Source organism: Hoplias malabaricus, chromosome 16 (genome assembly GCF_029633855.1).
Source record: "Hoplias malabaricus isolate fHopMal1 chromosome 16, fHopMal1.hap1, whole genome shotgun sequence".
Taxonomy (NCBI): Eukaryota; Metazoa; Chordata; class Actinopteri; order Characiformes; family Erythrinidae; genus Hoplias; species Hoplias malabaricus.
Window position 1 is genome coordinate 17,426,327 of NC_089815.1, and position 8,743 is coordinate 17,435,069.

General features: G+C 42.0%; 1 protein-coding gene across 2 annotated transcripts in view; it reads right to left on the bottom strand.

Annotated features, from left to right (window-relative positions):
- The window catches only part of ncanb (neurocan b), a 227,276-nt gene extending 218,928 nt beyond the window's left edge, over positions 1–8,348 (bottom strand). For both annotated transcript variants that reach the window (XM_066648004.1, XM_066648003.1), the window contains exon 1: positions 8,254–8,348. The gene's annotated coding sequence lies outside the window, so the exon portion shown is untranslated. The remainder of the gene's footprint in view (positions 1–8,253) is intronic.
- Between the last annotated feature and the right edge of the window lie 395 nt (positions 8,349–8,743).

The following is an 8,743-nucleotide window of genomic DNA, read 5'->3' on the forward strand; positions in this document are numbered from 1 at the left end:
GCGTATATAATATGGTTGTTCTAAAACAGTCTCTTTAAGGGGTGGGGCTAGACATGAAATATTAATCATATTTATATTGAAATCATAATTTGAAAGAGTACCATTTTAATGATAGTACACATTATCAACATTTGGCAGCAAGGTGGTGCTACAAGTTACGCTGCCCCAAAGCTTTAGGGTCAAACTCTGATTTTGGTGTGTTCTTTCAGTGTCTGCATGGGTTTCCTCTGGGTTCTTCAGTTTTCCCTGACAGTCCAAATGCTTCTCCAAAAGTCAATCCTAGGACTGAAAAACTGTGACCGGGATTCAAGGGGTTACATCAAATCCCAAGCCATGGAAACTTCATAATGGAGGACTATTAAACAAAATACTGTCTTTTCCAGAATCTCCCATTTTACAGTGATATCACAATAGAAGGAGCTCTAGTAATATCCATCATCATCTTAATGAACAATCCAAATTATCTGCGCAGAGAAACCTCATTGTCACCGAATCCAATATCTCGCAACATGATATTACATTCATATTCACAAAGACGGCGGATGGAAAGTGAAAGATGCCCCTGTGAGAAATGGGGGGGATTTGCAGAAATGAATTACATTATGTTACCGCCTGTCTCCTTATAAACCTTAATGATTCCACCCCCCACCCCACCCCCCACACCCCTTATCCCAGGGTATGGGTGGTGGTTACAAGATTATGGAGCTGGGTTTTTAATACATATGAGACAGAACAGAGGATTAATAAGGGAGCTCTTTCTTGGGGGAGGATTTGGCTTGTTGGAGAGGAGCAGGAATAATCACGGGAAGTAATTTTACAGCGTATTTCATTCCGGACCCTCATTGTGAGTCAGCCTACCTCAGGCACACCAAACTTTTGATTTCTGATGGTGCACGGAAGGGTTTGAATGTTTAATGCTGCAGCTCCTTATATCCGTGGTTTTGATGCCGACAGAAATGTAAAAATGCTCATGAAGATAAAAGCAACAACAACAACAACAAAAAATAAGCCCCTTGTAGCCATTAAATAAACAGCAGCCAAACCATGAGCCACAGTTGATGCTGCTCTGGTGCAGATGTGGCTTGTTTAATAACAGCATGCAGCTGTGGCCAGGGCAGAGGCCAGAGAAACAGCAGAAAAGGCTTTTGGGAGCTGTCCAGTGCTGAAATGAGCTACACTCACAAAACTCACATGTTCTTCAAGGATTCTCCTTCACTTCACAAAGAAGCAATCAAATGAACACATAGTGGCCTGGATGTATCAGATACTCTCTAACAAACCTATATTCAGTATGTCCACCACCATGTGACCCTAGGGAGCACAAGATATTATGAAGTGAGCAGCAGATGATATAGAGGGAGCATCAGATACAGCAAATGAACACCAGGTACTGTAAAATAAGTATAATATACTACTAAGTGAACATCACATGCAATTATGTGAGTATCAGATAATATTAATTAGTCACCAGACACTATTAAGTTACCATCAGATCATATATTATCCAAGCATCAGGTGAGTAGTTAGTGAGTAATTAGTGAGTAGATACTATTACTTGCACATCAGACACTAATATATGGACACCAGAATCTATTTAAATAAACATCATTTATCATTTTATATATTTAGTGGTCACCAGACATTAAAGGAGATGTCTACAAATGTGGGGGAACACAGCTCTCTGGTTTGGTTATGTTCAGAAGCTCCACAACATTTATAGGTGTTTATAAAAAGTGCTTTTTTATTAATTCATTATTTTTTTTTAATTAAAACCGTGAATGTCGCCTTTAATAAGTAACTATTATATTAAGTCATTATTCACTGGTCACCAGAAGAACATCGGATATTGTATGATGAATGGTCCTTATCCAGACCCTCTTACATATTCTTACCATTAATTAAACATGCATTTAATATGTAATAAATATATATAAAAATTTCAACATCTGTCAAGCCCCTTGTGCAGCTTGCATTATATTAATGCCATTATGTGTTGGCCTAAATATACGCTTCTCTGAAATTACTCTTAAAAACAACAGAAACAATACAGGAACAACAACAATGAATGATGTAATGTGATAAATGTTTAGCCTTGGGTGAACATGCATTCAAGTACACAGACTTATATTTCTTTGTGATGCGCCACACTAAAGTGTCCCTATTACAAATATAGCAAAACTCACAGGAAGTGTCATCATTCATTTATGATATTTAATAGGAGAAAATGCCTGTTTTGAATAATGAAGCCTATCTCAGCTCTGTTCTGATGAATATTCATGAATATTCTGCTTTGTGTTCCACATAGGAGGCCAGACCATGGATACACACAAAAGCAAAGACAGACACACACACACACACACACACACACACACACACACACACACACACACACACAAGGCTCTGTCTGGATCAGAAAGGGTAAACCAACCTTTACTTTAAACACATTCATGCACACACACTGACACACATGCTGACTTGAACCACTTGGCAGTGAGCCAAGCCATGCGCCAACTATGACACACTCCCATAGACACCCACAGGGTGGATGATTAATGGAGCTTTGGACATAATTGGATATATCACACATGGAAAACAGAGGCAGCTTTCTTTGCTGAAAGAGACACTGTAAACCCGCTACATATGAGAGATGAACTTTGAATAAGTCCATCACAAACTTCAAAACAAACCTACCATAAGCTGAAATGTGTGTGTGTGCGTGTGTGTGCGTGTATCAGTGTTACTGTGATAACATTATAATACAACTCCACTAGGTGTACCAGTGATGTTTTATTGTTCTGTTTTGATATCTATGGCCAGAGCACAACATGGCCAAATATTTGTGGACATTTCCTCATCCATCCATGTCTTATGAAATGAAGGGAATCAATAAGGAATTTGTCCCATTTTTGGTGCAACAACAGCCTTTGGGGAAGATTGACAATGACTGTCAGAACATTGCTGGAAAGATTTGATGGCATTGAGTCATGAAAGGATTAGTGAGACCTGTTACTGGTTTTGGATTAAAGTTCTTGGTCATAAATGCCACTCTCACCTCAATCTGAACGTACATTGAAAGTAAAAATTATTTTGTATTATATTGAGTAGGTTTTTGGGGGTTTTTTTCTTTTGTTCCCACATTAACAATAGCTCTATTTCGTCTTCCCCTGGAACATCACTCTCTGCCAGTTTATTTTTACACCTAAAATAAGTGTTGTGAGTCATTCCGGTCCTCCGCACAGTAGCTGTAGCCCATTAAGCCCAGCGCCTTCTAATTTACGACAAGGACATTATCTCCTGGAGTCTAAAGGCATTGGACTGTTTGGATGCTTTTCAAGTACAAATGCAATCCCACCTGTCAGCGTCCCGCTCTCCTTACAAGTGTTGATGCTGAGGCTCTGCGCAGCCGGCCGGAAACACGATATTGAAATACAGGAGAATCAATCAGACCCCTGCGAAAAACAGCACAATAGTGCAGGGCTGCTACGGCCAAGGCAATTTCCCCCTCGCTTCTGATGACAATGTGAAGGTGCCCTGTTGGCATTTCTGCATGGTAAAGAGCTGTTCTAGTTAAAGAGCTCAGAAATAATAATGGTAGTCATCCCACGTCCTCAGTTCTTACTGATCTGTGCTTTACCTGAGCAGAGAATCAAACCCTACACTCACTCTTAAAAATAAAAAAGGTGCTACAAAGGGTTCTTTGAGCGGTGCCACAGAAGAAACTTTGCTTGATTTAAAGGTTCTTCATCAATTATAAATGTATTAGCAAAAATGTTTCTTTTATTTAAACCTGCAATAATAATAATAATAATAATAATAATAATAATACACAAACAACACTGATGAGCTACAGAACTATAAACTAAAACATCAAAAGGCTTCACTGTTGAGAGCCACAACAATTTGGGAGAGAGTGAGAGAGCGAGAGAGAGAGAGAGAGAGAGAGAGAGAGAGAGAGAGAGAGAGAGAGAGAGAGAGAGAGAGAGAGAGAGAGAGAGATTTGAGGACAGAGTTTGAAGTGTCTGAATATAAAAGCAAGGCTCCTGAAGACTGCTGTTTGTGTTTGTTGATGACGGCTGACGGAGACGCTCTGATGTCACTCAGTGCACATTTATCACACACACATGTTTATTCAAGTGATGTCACACATCCGATATCATCAAAAAAACAGCCATGAATTATTCACACACTCAGAGACGCTTGATCTCCAGCTGTATCTGAAAAGGGCGGGAGAGAGAGAGAGGGGCGGGGGGGGTGAGGGGTGAGCAAGCGAAAGATGATAGACATTGACTAAGGGGAAGAGAGTGAGTGGGAAAGGAAGGAGAAAGAGAAGGAAAAGAGAAGGGATTGTGTGTGTGTGTGTGTGTGTGTGTGAGAGAGAGAGAGAGAGAGAGAGAGAGAGAAAGAGAGATGAGAAAGAGGAGAAAGAGAGGGCAGAATAAACAGCAAAGAGGAAAAAATTAAAATAAACAGAGACAAAATTTCAGAGTGACAGATAAGTGCAAGATAAGGAAAGAAAGAAAGAAAGAAAGAAAGAAAGAAAGAAAGAAAGAAAGAAAGATTCAATGACACTGACTGAATAATATATGTAAAGAATATATATATACATCGCTTGATTATCAGCTTCTGTTTTCCAACTCAGTAATTACTTGTAATTAATCAGTAATTACCACTATAATTACCTTGATTTTTTTTTTCAATATAATAATTAAGTATGAACGTAATAAAAAACAATTAATAAAAACAGCAAATGTTAATAAACACATATATTTTATATAAGCAATATTATGGTAATTCTTCTCTACCGAATATATCAGTAGTAATTACACTGCTGTTACATTTGATGTTAATGTGAAATGTGTAAATATGCAGTTATTACAAACATTTCATATAAAATGGCACCGAAAAAAAGAAAGAAAGAAAGAAAGTAAAATAGAATCAAAGAAAGAAAAGAGAAAAAAGAAAGAAAAGGCAAGCCATGAAAGAGAAAATTGAGGAGGGGAAAATAAGACATTAAAAAAGTAAACAGATACAGAGGAATAGATACAGAAAGAAACACACACACACACACAGAGAGAGAGAGAGAGAGAGAGAGAGAGAGAGAGAGAGAGAGAAAGTGTATGAAATCCAGCTGAGAGAATGATGGGTAGTTGAGGGTGGGATGATGGGGGGTGGGGGAGGGGTGTCTGTGTATTCAGAGTCAAAGAAAGACAGAAGAAGAGAAAGAAGACACGAGAGGCAGTGAAAGAACCAGTAACCAATTTGCTGCAAACAGCTGCTTGAAATTTCCCCAGGGCTGCTCAAAACACAATGCTGTGCCATTCTCTATTCTAGCAGTTCTCTGACAAATAACAGCAGTACACACACACACACACACACACACACACACAAACCTACACACACAATGCTTTACACCACCCCTTCTCTTCCATAGCAACTGTTGCTAGGTTGGACAAGCTGTATTTTGTATACATGTGAACGATCAGCGCTAGGATACACTTAGTTTGGAGTGCAAAATATTTGTCTCATACCCACGTCTTCTGTAATGTTCAGAGAGAAGCACTGACTAACAGAACACTGGCTTTTATTATTTCATTATATCTGTAAAAATAAACAGCGGTTTAGCCAGAGTAATTGTTTGCTCCCTGTTCTGAGTGTTGATTGGTCAATTTGTGTCAGATTCAGATGCACTGCTGTTTCTGGACACCAGAGCACCAGAATATAACTGTTGCGCCATTAAAGGTGGAGTGGCAGCAAAATTGTTAAACTGTTAAAGCTGAAAGAAGAAAATGGACAAAGAAACTTAGAATGTAACTGCTGCACCATTTAAAAGAATTTTCCATTCCACCTTAAATTGAGCAGGCGTTACACTTTTGAAGCCTAAGCTTCTTAAAAACATTTTCATTCTGTTCCACCAGAAAAACCCTAGGTGTTAGAGAGTAGCTGCTACATTCTTTAAAGTGGAATGAAAAAATAGAAGCTAAAGTGTATCTGCTGCACCATTTAAGGTGGAATAAAAAAATTTATTATGAAACTGTGTAATTGATGTGTCATTAAGATGGAATGAACAATTATTTTTATAAGAATTTTAGGGTGTAACAGCTGCATCTTTTAAGGTGGAATGGAAAATTCTATTAAAAAGCTTGAGGGCTAGAGTGTAACCTTTTTATGGTGAAACTAAAAATTGATGTACCCAGAATCACTGGGTGCAAGGCGGGAACCCACCCTGGAGGGGGCGCCAATCCTTCACAGGGCAACACACACTCACACATTCCCACCAAGAGACACTTGGTGAAAAGAGACACAAGTCTCCACTCAACTACCAACATGCATTTTGGACCATTTTGGAGGAAACTGGCGCACCCAGAGGAAACCCACGCGGACACTTGGAGAACACACCAAACTCGAACCCACAACCTCCAGGTCCCTGGAGCTGTGTGACACTGACACTACCTGCTGTGCCACCATGCCACCTGTTTTTGTTTCAGTTTTGGCAATAACAAACAAACTGAAACAGTATTTATTATTAATATCATGCTTAAATGAAAATAATACGGAATGCATTGCTTTCAAAGTGCAAAGCTTGTTTGACCTAGCAACAGTTTCTAAGGAAGAACCCACTTGGGGGCAGAGCTTGGAGGAGTCCATTGGACATGAGTGTTCTTCGCAGAGTGATGGGCTGAAGGCGGTTTCTTTCCCCTTCTTTCATCAGCTCTCCAGACACTCAGATGGAGACGAAAGCCACAGAAATCCTGGACAGAATGCCAGCGTGGGTCTGCTTCGCCTCACTGTCGTCACGGCGACAGTTTCAAGACCGACAGCTCTCAGCATTCATCAAACTTTGCCGAGCTTTGCATTGCACCAAAGCTGACGCTTTTGCATGAAGGGGATGTGGACAGCAGTGAGCGGATCCTGTTTTTGACAGGGAGACTTTCTCAGAACCAAGAATCCACTCCATCAACAATCACAAGTGGCAGCTTTAACAAGGCAGAAAAGTGCAGTACGGCTGAGCAGTTACTGTACAGCAACACAGGGGGATAGTCACAGGGACCGCACTGTTCCTTCCACCTTAGGAAAGTGAAAGCATTACTGATAAGAAGAGGTTTTAAGGGGTGTCCCATTTATCCAGCTCCTTTAACCAGGGTCGCAGTGGGTCCGGACCCTACCCCACATCACTGGGCACAAGGCAAGAACACACCCGGGAGAGAGCACCGGTCCATCACATGGCATCACACACACTCACAGTCATTCACACACATCAATGGACAAGTTTGAGCAACCAGTCCAACTGCTAACATGCAGTTACAAAAAGCAGAGCACCCACGCAGACACAGGGAAAACAGACAGTGACCTGAGGCAAAATTAAACCTTTGAGTAGAGTTCCTCAGAATGATGGATGTGAAATGGATGAACTGAGTGAGTCAGATTTTATTCACAGTGGTGGCGATAGGAACCAGACGTCTGAAGAGCTCAACAGCTTCGTAGAAAGTTATTACATGAAATGGATATGCGCCCACTGACTCTTGCCGGAAGCATTGTTTTACAGTAGGTTTGCTATCCACTAGCTGAAATGCATTCATGGTGGAACAGTAGAACTGTGTTCTCTAGACGAATGGGACCCAATCCAATACCTTTGGGATACATTAGAGCGGCTATTGCGATCCAGAACTGATCCCCAATCATTACCTTACGGACGAGAGCAATCACAATAAACAAGAATAAAGCATTTTATAAAGAAGGGAGATGAAGGGGTGAGGAGTTGAAAAACTCCAGCAGCACTGCTGTGTCTGATCCACTCGGATCAAAGAAGATGGATGTCTTAGGCAAGGTGTTGGATGCACACTTTTAAGGTGAACTAGCTTCTTGGAGCTGGTAAATCAAAGGGAAAAAACCCCGCGATCCTGGGACACGAGCCCGTTCACTTCACGTGTCACCTTCACGGTCAGTAAGTCTCACAGAGACCTCTGGCAGCAACTCTATAGCTGTACAGTGTGATCAGTGCAGGTGGGCTACAGCGAGGCTTTGTCCTGCGCGAGAGCCCCCTGTCCACCCTCCCTCCTTCCCCCCCTCGCACTTTCCTCTCGCTCCTCGCGCGCGCGCTCCGATAAAACAGCGCTGGCTGAGGGAGCCGTTGTGTGAGGATCTTGCAAAGAAGAGGATGAGGATGAAGATGAAGGTGATGATGATGAGGGGCTGAAAAAATAAACCATTAAGATATATATATAAGTGAATACAAACACCCCTCTGCGCTCTCACCTTGTCCGCGAGGTGCGCGAGGCTGCCCGCCTCCCGTTTCAGCTGCAGCGGATTCCCTTTGCAGCGCGAGCCGAAAGCAGCATGAACGAGGCGCGTGTGGAGGTCCGTGCGCGCGCTCGAGATCCGGAGAAGTGAGTGTGTTTGTGTGTGTGTGTGTGTCTGAGAGAGAGAGAGAGAGAGAGAGAGAGAGAGAGAGAGAGAGAGAGAGAGGCGTCGCTAATCCCCCAGGTCGCGAGGAGGACGGTGAACAAAAGCGCGCGTGGAGGCTAGGAGACTTTACCACCGCCACCCCCCACCACCACCACCATTATTCACTCCCTCCCTCATCCCACCCCCTAACCCCCCTCGTATGCAGCCCCGGGGACGGTTTGCAGGCTCGTGCCGCTCCGCGGTCTTCCAGTGGGGGATGGAGGGGCCAGATTCCAGATTCAGATGCTGGTGTTATTTTGGAACAACAATAAAAATATATATTCCCCTTTAATTGATGAAC